The following is a 12370-nucleotide window of genomic DNA, read 5'->3' as shown; positions in this document are numbered from 1 at the left end:
ATTAAACTTGGCCTGTACAGGGATCGAACCTGTGACCTTGGCGTTATTAGCACCACGCTCTAACCATCTGAGCTAACAGGCCATTTTGCACAACTACCTGGAGGTCCAGCAAATGAAGAAGGGCAAATGATAGTTAACCCAGGAGATTTGGAAAGCTTAATTTCAGCAGTTTACCATGAAGTTATTGTTACATATTATCAACATGAAGAAACTAATATGACTTAAAAAAAATTACAATACAAAAGAGATTTTCATACTTAGTGTTAGAACTTAGAACCATTAACGTTTTTTCCATGAGGTTAAGCAATAAATAAATATTCATCACCTATATTGAATTGATTCATCTAATCATTTTATCAGCTTCTCCTCAAAGGAAATATAGAGATAAACATGATACAGTAGAAAATACATCTATTTTCAACATTAAAGGAGCATCAAGTATTGGCTTGGAGACTGATTGAAAGTATGTCCTTGGCGTTTTTAACTTCATGCTCTAACAGACTAAACTAATAGAGTCACTAAATATATAGCATACTACTGAAGATGAAGCAGATGATGAAGTCCTACTGATTGTTAATCCGGGATAGTTGGAAAGCTTATATTCAGCTGTTTACATTCATAGTATCTTTATATATTATCAACAAGACTAAACAAAAATGATCTCAATAAATTGCAATAAATAAGAGATTTAGTTACTTGGCGTTAGAACTTAGAACCATTAATAGATATTCCAGGCGCTTTAAGAATAGTAATTAATTCTATAATTATATCAAATGTATTCATCCAATCCTTCAAGCAGCGTTTGATCCAAGGAGATAAACAGTCCAAAATGAGACACAAGAAAAATTCATCTTTTTTCAAAGAATTAAACTTGGCCTGTACAGGGATCGAACCTGTGACCTTGGCATTATTAGCACCACGCTCTAACCAAGTGAGCTAACAGGCCAATTTGCACATCTTCTGGAGGACCAGCACAGGAAGCAGTGCTAATGATAGTTCAACCGGGAGATTTGGAAAGCTTAATTTCAGCTGTTTAATATGAATTAACTTTCATATTATCAACATGAAGAAACTAATATAACTTCAAAAAAATTGCAATACAAAAGAGATTTCCATACTTAGTGTTTGAATTTTGAACCAGTAACGTTTTTTCCACGTGGTTTAGCAATAAATAAATATTCATCACCTATATTCAATTGATTCATCTAATCATTCTATCAGCTTCTGCGCAAAGGAAATATGGATGTAAACATGATACAGAAGAAAATACATCTATTTTCAACATTAAAGGAGCTTCAAATATTGGCTAGGAGACTGATTGAAATTATGTCCTTTGCGTTTTTAACTTCATGCTCTAACAGACTAAACTAATAGGCTCACTAAATATATAGAATACTTTTGAAGAATTAGCAGATGATGAAATGCTACTGATTCCATCCAATCCTTCAAGCAGCGTGTGATTCAAGAAGATTAACAGTCCAAAATGAGACACAAGAAAAATTCATCTTTGTTCAAACAATTGAACTTGGCCTGTACAGGGATCGAACCTGTGACCTTGGCGTTATTAGCACCATGCTCTAACCATCTGAGCTAACAGGTCATTTTGCACCACTACCTGGAGGTCCAGCAAATGAAGAAGGGCAAATGATAGTTAACCCAGGAGATTTGGAAAGCTTAATTTCAGCAGTTTACCATGAAGTTATTGTTATATATTATCAACATTAAGAAACTAATATGACTTAAAAAAAATTACAATACAAAAGAGATTTTCATACTTAGTGTTAGAACTTAGAACCATTAACGTTTTTTCCATGTGGTTAAGCAATAAATAAATATTCATCACCTATATTGAATTGATTCATCTAATCATTTTATCAGCTTCTCCTCAAAGGAAATATAGAGATAAACATGATACAGTAGAAAATACATCTATTTTCAACATTAAAGGAGCATCAAGTATTGGCTTGGAGACTGATTGAAAGTATGTCCTTGTCGTTTTTAACTTCATGCTCTAACAGACTAAACTAATAGAGTCACTAAATATATAGCATACTACTGAAGATGAAGCAGATGATGAAGTCCTACTGATTGTTAATCCGGGATAGTTGGAAAGCTTATATTCAGCTGTTTACATTCATAGTATCTTTATATATTATCAACAAGACTAAACAAAAATGATCTCAATAAATTGCAATAAATAAGAGATTTAGTTACTTGGCGTTAGAACTTAGAACCATTAATAGATATTCCAGGCGCTTTAAGAATAGTAATTAATTCTATAATTATATCAAATGTATTCATCCAATCCTTCAAGCAGCGTTTGATCCAAGGAGATAAACAGTCCAAAATGAGACACAAGAAAAATTCATCTTTTTTCAAAGAATTAAACTTGGCCTGTACAGGGATCGAACCTGTGACCTTGGCATTATTAGCACCACGCTCTAACCAAGTGAGCTAACAGGCCAATTTGCACATCTTCTGGAGGACCAGCACAGGAAGCAGTGCTAATGATAGTTCAACCGGGAGATTTGGAAAGCTTAATTTCAGCTGTTTAATATGAATTAACTTTCATATTATCAACATGAAGAAACTAATATAACTTCAAAAAAATTGCAATACAAAAGAGATTTCCATACTTAGTGTTTGAATTTTGAACCAGTAACGTTTTTTCCACGTGGTTTAGCAATAAATAAATATTCATCACCTATATTCAATTGATTCATCTAATCATTCTATCAGCTTCTGCGCAAAGGAAATATGGATGTAAACATGATACAGAAGAAAATACATCTATTTTCAACATTAAAGGAGCTTCAAATATTGGCTAGGAGACTGATTGAAATTATGTCCTTTGCGTTTTTAACTTCATGCTCTAACAGACTAAACTAATAGGCTCACTAAATATATAGAATACTTTTGAAGAATTAGCAGATGATGAAATGCTACTGATTCCATCCAATCCTTCAAGCAGCGTGTGATTCAAGAAGATTAACAGTCCAAAATGAGACACAAGAAAAATTCATCTTTGTTCAAACAATTGAACTTGGCCTGTACAGGGATCGAACCTGTGACCTTGGCGTTATTAGCACCACGCTCTAACCATCTGAGCTAACAGGCCATTTTGCACAACTACCTTGATGTCCAGCAAATGAAGAAGGGCAAATAATAGTTAACCCAGGAGATTTGGAAAACTTAATTTCAGCAGTTTACCATGAAGTTATTGTTATATATTATCAACATGAAGAAACTAATATGACTTAAAAAAATACAATACAAAAGAGATTTTCATACTTAGTGTTAGAACTTAGAACCATTAACGTTTTTTTCATGTGGTTAAGCAATAAATAAATATTCATCACCTATATTGAATTGATTCATCTAATCATTTTATCAGCTTCTCCTCAAAGGAAATATAGAGATAAACATGATACAGTAGAAAATACATCTATTTTCAACATTAAAGGAGCATCAAGTATTGGTTTGGAGACTGATTGAAAGTATGTCCTTGTCGTTTTTAACTTCATGCTCTAACAGACTAAACTAATAGAGTCACTAAATATATAGCATACTATTGAAGATGAAGCAGATGATGAAGTCCTACTGATTGTTAATCCGGGATAGTTGGAAAGCTTATACTCAGCTGTTTACATTCATAGTATCTTTATATATTATCAACAAGACTAAACAAAAATGATATCAATAAATTGCTATAAATAAGAGATTTAGTTACTTGGCGTTAGAACTTAGAATCATTAATAGATATTCCAGGCGCTTTAAGAATAGTAATTAATTCTATAAATATATCAAATGTATTCATCCAATCCTTCAAGCAGCGTTTGATCCAAGGAGATAAACAGTCCAAAATGAGACACAAGAAATATTCATCTTTTTTCAAAGAATTAAACTTGGCCTGTACAGGGATCGAACCTGTGACCTTGGCGTTATTAGCACCACGCTCTAACCAACTGAGCTAACAGGCCAATTTGCACATCTTCTGGAGGACCAGCACAGGAAGCAGTGCTAATGATAGTTCAACCGGGAGATTTGGAAAGCTTAATTTCAGCTGTTTAATATGAATTAACTTTCATATTATCAACATGAAGAAACTAATATGACTTCAAAAAAATTGCAATACAAAAGAGATTTCCATACTTAGTGTTAGAATTTTGAACCAGTAACGTTTTTTCCACGTGGTTTAGCAATAAATAAATATTCATCACCTATATTCAATTGATTCATCTAATCATTCTATCAGCTTCTGCGCAAAGGAAATATAGAGGTAAACATGATACAGAGAAAATACATCTATTTTCAACATTAAAGGAGAATCAAGTATTGGCTTGGAGACTGATTGAAATTATGTCCTTTGCGTTTTTAACTTCATGCTCTAACAGACTAAACTAATAGGCTCACTAAATATATAGAATACTTTTGAAGAATTAGCAGATGATGAAATGCTAATGATTCCATCCAATCCTTCAAGCAGCGTGTGATTCAAGGAGATAAACAGTCCAAAATGAGACACTAGAAAAATTAATCTTTTTTCAAACAATTAAACGTGGCCTGTACAGGGATCGAACCAGTGACCTTGGCGTTATTAGCACCACGCTCTAACCATCTGAGCTAAAAGGCCAATTTGCACATCTTCTGGAGGACCAGCACACGAAGCAGTGCTAATGATAGTTCAACCGGGAGATTTGGAAAGCTTAATTTCAGCTGTTTAATATGAATTAACTTTCATATTATCAACATGAAGAAACTAATATGACTTCAAAAAAATTGCAATACAAAAGAGATTTCCACACTTAGTGTTAGAATTTTGAACCACTAACGTTTTTTCCACGTGGTTTAGCAATAAATAAATATTCATCACCTATATTCAATTGATTCATCTAATCATTCTATCAGCTTCTGCGCAAAGGAAATATAGAGGTAAACATGATACAGAGAAAATACATCTATTTTCAACATTAAAGGAGAATCAAGCATTGGCTTGGAGACTGATTGAAATTATGTCCTTTGCGTTTTTAACTTCATGCTCTAACAGACTAAACTAATAGGCTCACTAAATATATAGAATACTTTTGAAGAATTAGCAGATGATGAAATGCTACTGATTCCATCCAATCCTTCAAGCAGCGTGTGATTCAAGGAGATAAACAGTCCAAAATGAGACACTAGAAAAATTAATCTTTTTTCAAACAATTAAACTTGGCCTGTACAGGGATCGAACCTGTGACCTTGGCGTTATTAGCACCACGCTCTAACCAACTGAGCTAAAAGGCCAATTTGCACATCTTCTGGAGGACCAGCACACGAAGCAGTGCTAATGATAGTTCAACCGGGAGATTTGGAAAGCTTAATTTCAGCTGTTTAATATGAATTAACTTTCATATTATCAACATGAAGAAACTAATATGACTTCAAAAAAATTGCAATACAAAAGAGATTTCCACACTTAGTGTTAGAATTTTGAACCACTAACGTTTTTTCTACGTGGTTTAGCAATAAATAAATATTCATCACCTATATTCAATTGATTCATCTAATCATTCTATCAGCTTCTGCGCAAAGGAAATATAGAGGTAAACATGATACAGAGAAAATACATCTATTTTCAACATTAAAGGAGAATCAAGTATTGGCTTGGAGACTGATTGAAATTATGTCCTTTGCGTTTTTAACTTCATGCTCTAACAGACTAAACTAATAGGCTCACTAAATATATAGAATACTTTTGAAGAATTAGCAGATGATGAAATGCTACTGATTCCATCCAATCCTTCAAGCAGCGTGTGATTCAAGAAGATTAACAGTCCAAAATGAGACACAAGAAAAATTCATCTTTGTTCAAACAATTGAACTTGGCCTATACAGGGATCGAACCTGTGACCTTGGCGTTATTAGCACCATGCTATAACCATCTGAGCTAACAGGTCATTTTGCACCACTACCTGGAGCAACAGCAAATGAAGAAGGGCAAATGATAGTTAACCCAGGAGATTTGGAAGGCTTAATTTCAGCAGTTTACCATGAAGTTATTGTTATATATTATCAACATGAAGAAACTAATATGACTTAAAAAAAATTACAATACAAAAGAGATTTTCATACTTAGTGTTAGAACTTAGAACCATTAACGTTTTTTCCATGTGGTTAAGAAATAAATAAATATTCATCACCTATATTGAATTGATTCATCTAATCATTTTATCAGCTTCTCCTCAAAGGAAATATAGAGATAAACATGATACAGTAGAAAATACATCTATTTTCAACATTAAAGGAGCATCAAGTATTGGCTTGGAGACTGATTGAAAGTATGTCCTTGTCATTTTTAACTTCATGCTCTAACAGACTAAACTAATAGAGTCACTAAATATATAGCATACTATTGAAGATGAAGCAGATGATGAAGTACTACTGATTGTTAATCCGGGATAGTTGGAAAGCTTATATTCAGCTATTTACATTCATAGTATCTTTATATATTATCAACAAGACTAAACAAAAATGATCTCAATAAATTGCTATAAATAAGAGATTTAGTTACTTGGCGTTAGAACTTAGAACCATTAATAGATATTCCAGGCGCTTTAAGAATAGTAATTAATTCTATAATTATATCAAATGTATTCATCCAGTCCTTCAAGCAGCGTTTGATCCAAGGAGATAAACAGTCCAAAATGAGACACAAGAAAAATTAATCTTTTTCAAAGAATTAAATTTGGCCTGTACAGGGATCGAATCTGTGACCTTGGCGTTATTAGCACCACGCTCTAACCAACTGAGCTAAAAGGCCAATTTGCACATCTTCTGGAGGACCAGCACAGGAAGCAGTGCTAATGATAGTTCAACCGGAAGATTTGGAAAGCTTAATTTCAGCTGTTTAATATGAATTAACTTTCATATTATCAACATGAAGAAACTAATATGACTTCAAAAAAATTGCAATACAAAAGGGATTTCCATACTTAGTGTTAGAATTTTGAACCACTAACGTTTTTTCCACGTGGTTTAGCAATAAATAAATATTCATCACCTATATTCAATTGATTCATCTAATCATTCTATCAGCTTCTGCGCAAAGGAAATATGGAGGTAAACATGATACAGAAGAAAATACATCTATTTTCAACATTAAAGGAGCATCAAGTATTGGCTTGGAGACTGATTGAAATTATGTCCTTTGCGTTTTTAACTTCATGCTCTAACAGACTAAACTAATAGGCTCACTAAATATATAGAATACTTTTGAAGAATTAGCAGATGATGAAATGCTACTGATTCCATCCAATCCTTCAAGCAGCGTGTGATTCAAGAAGATTAACAGTCCAAAATGAGACACAAGAAAAATTCATCTTTGTTCAAACAATTGAACTTGGCCTGTACAGGGATCGACCCTGTGACCTTGGCGTTATTAGCACCACGCTCAAACCATCTGAGCTAACAGGCCATTTTGCACAACTACCTGGATGTCCAGCAAATGAAGAAGGGCAAATAATAGTTAACCCAGGAGATTTGGAAAACTTAATTTCAGCAGTTTACCATGAAGTTATTGTTATATATTATCAACATGAAGAAACTAATATGACTTAAAAAAATACAATACAAAAGAGATTTTCATACTTAGTGTTAGAACTTAGAACCATTAACGTTTTTTTCATGTGGTTAAGCAATAAATAAATATTCATCACCTATATTGAATTGATTCATCTAATCATTTTATCAGCTTCTCCTCAAAGGAAATATAGAGATAAACATGATACAGTAGAAAATACATCTATTTTCAACATTAAAGGAGCATCAAGTATTGGTTTGGAGACTGATTGAAAGTATGTCCTTGTCGTTTTTAACTTCATGCTCTAACAGACTAAACTAATAGAGTCACTAAATATATAGCATACTATTGAAGATGAAGCAGATGATGAAGTCCTACTGATTGTTAATCCGGGATAGTTGGAAAGCTTATATTCAGCTGTTTACATTCATAGTATCTTTATATATTATCAACAAGACTAAACAAAAATGATATCAATAAATTGCTATAAATAAGAGATTTAGTTACTTGGCGTTAGAACTTAGAATCATTAATAGATATTCCAGGCGCTTTAAGAATAGTAATTAATTCTATAATTATATTAAATGTATTCATCCAGTCCTTCAAGCAGCGTTTGATCCAAGGAGATAAACAGTCCAAAATGAGACACAAGAAAAATTAATCTTTTTTCAAAGAATTAAACTTGGCCTGTACAGGGATCGAACCTGTGACCTTGGCGTTTTTAGCACCACGCTCTAACCAACTGAGCTAAAAGGCCAATTTGCACATCGTCTGGAGGACCAGCACACCAAGCAGTGCTAATGATAGTTCAACCGGGAGATTTGGAAAGCTTAATTTCAGCTGTTTAATATGAATTAACTTTCATATTATCAACATGAAGAAACTAATATGACTTCAAAAAAATTGCAATACAAAAGAGATTTCCACACTTAGTGTTAGAATTTTGAACCAGTAACGTTTTTTCCACGTGGTTTAGCAATAAATAAATATTCATTACCTATATTCAATTGATTCATCTAATCATTCTATCAGCTTCTGCGCAAAGGAAATATGGATGTAAACATGATACAGAAGAAAATACATCTATTTTCAACATTAAAGGAGCTTCAAATATTGGCTAGGAGACTGATTGAAATTATGTCCTTTGCGTTTTTAACTTCATGCTCTAACAGACTAAACTAATAGGCTCACTAAATATATAGAATACTTTTGAAGAATTAGCAGATGATGAAATGCTACTGATTCCATCCAATCCTTCAAGCAGCGTGTGATTCAAGAAGATTAACAGTCCAAAATGAGACACAAGAAAAAATCATCTTTGTTCAAACAATTGAACTTGGCCTGTACAGGGATCAAACCTGTGACCTTGGCGTTATTAGCACCACACTCTAACCATCTGAGCTAACAGGACATTTTGCACAACTACCTGGAGGTCCAGCAAATGAAGAAGGGCAAATGATAGTTAACCCAGGAGATTTGGAAAACTTAATTTCAGCAGTTTACCATGAAGTTATTGTTATATATTATCAACATGAAGAAACTAATATGACTTAAAAAAAAATACAATACAAAAGAGATTTTCATACTTAGTGTTAGAACTTAGAACCATTAACGTTTTTTTCATGTGGTTAAGCAATAAATAAATATTCATCACCTATATTGAATTGATTCATCTAATCATTTTATCAGCTTCTCCTCAAAGGAAATATAGAGATAAACATGATACAGTAGAAAATACATCTATTTTCAACATTAAAGGAGCATCAAGTATTGGCTTGGAGACTGATTGAAAGTATGTCCTTGGCGTTTTTAACTTCATGCTCTAACAGACTAAACTAATAGAGTCACTAAATATATAGCATACTATTGAAGATGAAGCAGATGATGAAGTCCTACTGATTGTTAATCCGGGATAGTTGGAAAGCTTATATTCAGCTGTTTACATTCATAGTATCTTTATAAATTATCAACAAGACTAAAGAAAAATGATCTCAATAAATTGCAATAAATAAAAGATTTAGTTACTTGGCGTTAGAACTTAGTACAATTAATAGATATTCCAGGCGCTTTAAGAATAGTAATTAATTCTATAAATATATCAAATGTATTCATCCAATCCTTCAAGCAGCGTTTGATCCAAGGAGATAAACAGTCCAAAATGAGATACAAGAAATATTCATCTTTTTTCAAAGAATTAAACTTGGCCTGTACAGGGATCGAACCTGTGACCTTGGCGTTATTAGCACCACGCTCTAACCAACTGAGCTAACAGGCCAATTTGCACATCTTCTGGAGGACCAGCACAGGAAGCAGTGCTAATGATAGTTCAACCGGGAGATTTGGAAAGCTTAATTTCAGCTGTTTAATATGAATTAACTTTCATATTATCAACATGAAGAAACTAATATGACTTCAAAAAAATTGCAATACAAAAGAGATTTCCATATTTAGTGTTAGAATTTTGAACCACTAACGTTTTTTCCAGGTGGTTTAGCAATAAATAAATATTCATCACCTATATTGAATTGATTCATCTAATCATTTTATCAGCTTCTCCTCAAAGGAAATATAGAGATAAACATGATACAGTAGAAAATACATCTATTTTCAACATTAAAGGAGCATCAAGTATTGGCTTGGAGACTGATTGAAAGTATGTCCTTGGCGTTTTTAACTTCATGCTCTAACAGACTAAACTAATAGAGTCACTAAATATATAGCATACTATTGAAGATGAAGCAGATGATGAAGTCCTACTGATTGTTAATCCGGGATAGTTGGAAAGCTTATATTCAGCTGTTTACATTCATAGTATCTTTATATATTATCAACAAGACTAAACAAAAATGATCTCAATAAATTGCAATAAATAAAAGATTTAGTTACTTGGCGTTAGAACTTAGTACAATTAATAGATATTCCAGGCGCTTTAAGAATAGTAATTAATTCTATAAATATATCAAATGTATTCATCCAATCCTTCAAGCAGCGTTTGATCCAAGGAGATAAACAGTCCAAAATGAGACACAAGAAATATTCATCTTTTTTCAAAGAATTAAACTTGGCCTGTACAAGGATCGAACCTGTGACCTTGGCGTTATTAGCACCACGCTCTAACCAACTGAGCTAACAGGCCAATTTGCACATATTCTGGAGGACCAGCACAGGAAGCAGTGCTAATGATAGTTCAACCGGGAGATTTGGAAAGCTTAATTTCAGCTGTTTAATATGAATTAACTTTCATATTATCAACATGAAGAAACTAATATGACTTCAAAAAAATTGCAATACAAAAGAGATTTCCATACTTAGTGTTAGAATTTTGAACCAGTAAAGTTTTTTCCACGTGGTTTAGCAATAAATAAATATTCATCACCTATATTCAATTGATTCATCTAATCATTCTATCAGCTTCTGCGCAAAGGAAATATAGAGGTAAACATGATACAGAGAAAATACATCTATTTTCAACATTAAAGGAGAATCAAGTATTGGCTTGGAGACTGATTGAAATTATGTCCTTTGCGTTTTTAACTTCATGCTCTAACAGACTAAACTAATAGGCTCACTAAATATATAGAATACTTTTGAAGAATTAGCAGATGATGAAATGCTACTGATTCCATCCAATCCTTCAAGCAGCGTGTGATTCAAGGAGATAAACAGTCCAAAATGAGACACTAGAAAAATTAATCTTTTTTCAAACAATTAAACTTGGCCTGTACAGGGATCGAACCTGTGACCTTGGCGTTATTAGCACCACGCTCTAACCATCTGAGCTAAAAGGCCAATTTGCACATCTTCTGGAGGACCAGCACACGAAGCAGTGCTAATGATAGTTCAACCGGGAGATTTGGAAAGCTTAATTTCAGCTGTTTAATATGAATTAACTTTCATATTATCAACATGAAGAAACTAATATGACTTCAAAAAAATTGCAATACAAAAGAGATTTCCACACTTAGTGTTAGAATTTTGAACCACTAACGTTTTTTCCACGTGGTTTAGCAATAAATAAATATTCATCACCTATATTCAATTGATTCATCTAATCATTCTATCAGCTTCTGCGCAAAGGAAATATAGAGGTAAACATGATACAGAGAAAATACATCTATTTTCAACATTAAAGGAGAATCAAGCATTGGCTTGGAGACTGATTGAAATTATGTCCTTTGCGTTTTTAACTTCATGCTCTAACAGACTAAACTAATAGGCTCACTAAATATATAGAATACTTTTGAAGAATTAGCAGATGATGAAATGCTACTGATTCCATCCAATCCTTCAAGCAGCGTGTGATTCAAGGAGATAAACAGTCCAAAATGAGACACTAGAAAAATTAATCTTTTTTCAAACAATTAAACTTGGCCTGTACAGGGATCGAACCTGTGACCTTGGCGTTATTAGCACCACGCTCTAACCAACTGAGCTAAAAGGCCAATTTGCACATCTTCTGGAGGACCAGCACACGAAGCAGTGCTAATGATAGTTCAACCGGGAGATTTGGAAAGCTTAATTTCAGCTGTTTAATATGAATTAACTTTCATATTATCAACATGAAGAAACTAATATGACTTCAAAAAAATTGCAATACAAAAGAGATTTCCACACTTAGTGTTAGAATTTTGAACCAATAACGTTTTTTCTACGTGGTTTAGCAATAAATAAATATTCATCACCTATATTCAATTGATTCATCTAATCATTCTATCAGCTTCTGCGCAAAGGAAATATAGAGGTAAACATGATACAGAGAAAATACATCTATTTTCAACATTAAAGGAGAATCAAGTATTGGCTTGGAGA

General features: G+C 33.0%; 8 non-coding genes across 8 annotated transcripts; all 8 read right to left on the bottom strand.

The window, feature by feature from the left end:
* Positions 1-8: 8 nt before the first annotated feature.
* Positions 9-82, bottom strand: TRNAI-AAU (transfer RNA isoleucine (anticodon AAU)). Its single transcript has one exon. It is a non-coding gene; the product is annotated as a tRNA-Ile (tRNA).
* Positions 83-3044: 2962 nt separating this feature from the next.
* Positions 3045-3118, bottom strand: TRNAI-AAU (transfer RNA isoleucine (anticodon AAU)). The gene has a single exon. It is a non-coding gene; the product is annotated as a tRNA-Ile (tRNA).
* Positions 3119-3906: 788 nt separating this feature from the next.
* On the bottom strand, positions 3907-3980 carry TRNAI-AAU (transfer RNA isoleucine (anticodon AAU)). The gene has a single exon. It is a non-coding gene; the product is annotated as a tRNA-Ile (tRNA).
* A 1232-nt stretch (positions 3981-5212) lies between these two features.
* Positions 5213-5286, bottom strand: TRNAI-AAU (transfer RNA isoleucine (anticodon AAU)). The gene has a single exon. It is a non-coding gene; the product is annotated as a tRNA-Ile (tRNA).
* Positions 5287-8244: 2958 nt separating this feature from the next.
* Positions 8245-8318, bottom strand: TRNAF-AAA (transfer RNA phenylalanine (anticodon AAA)). Its single transcript has one exon. It is a non-coding gene; the product is annotated as a tRNA-Phe (tRNA).
* Positions 8319-9762: 1444 nt separating this feature from the next.
* Positions 9763-9836, bottom strand: TRNAI-AAU (transfer RNA isoleucine (anticodon AAU)). The gene has a single exon. It is a non-coding gene; the product is annotated as a tRNA-Ile (tRNA).
* A 787-nt stretch (positions 9837-10623) lies between these two features.
* Positions 10624-10697, bottom strand: TRNAI-AAU (transfer RNA isoleucine (anticodon AAU)). Its single transcript has one exon. It is a non-coding gene; the product is annotated as a tRNA-Ile (tRNA).
* A 1232-nt stretch (positions 10698-11929) lies between these two features.
* TRNAI-AAU (transfer RNA isoleucine (anticodon AAU)) lies at positions 11930-12003 on the bottom strand. The gene has a single exon. It is a non-coding gene; the product is annotated as a tRNA-Ile (tRNA).
* Positions 12004-12370: the final 367 nt, after the last annotated feature.

The sequence above is a fragment of the Lissotriton helveticus genome, chromosome 4_1 (genome assembly GCF_964261635.1).
Source record: "Lissotriton helveticus chromosome 4_1, aLisHel1.1, whole genome shotgun sequence".
In the NCBI taxonomy this organism is placed as follows: Eukaryota; Metazoa; Chordata; class Amphibia; order Caudata; family Salamandridae; genus Lissotriton; species Lissotriton helveticus.
This window is presented reverse-complemented; position numbering and strand designations above follow the sequence as displayed.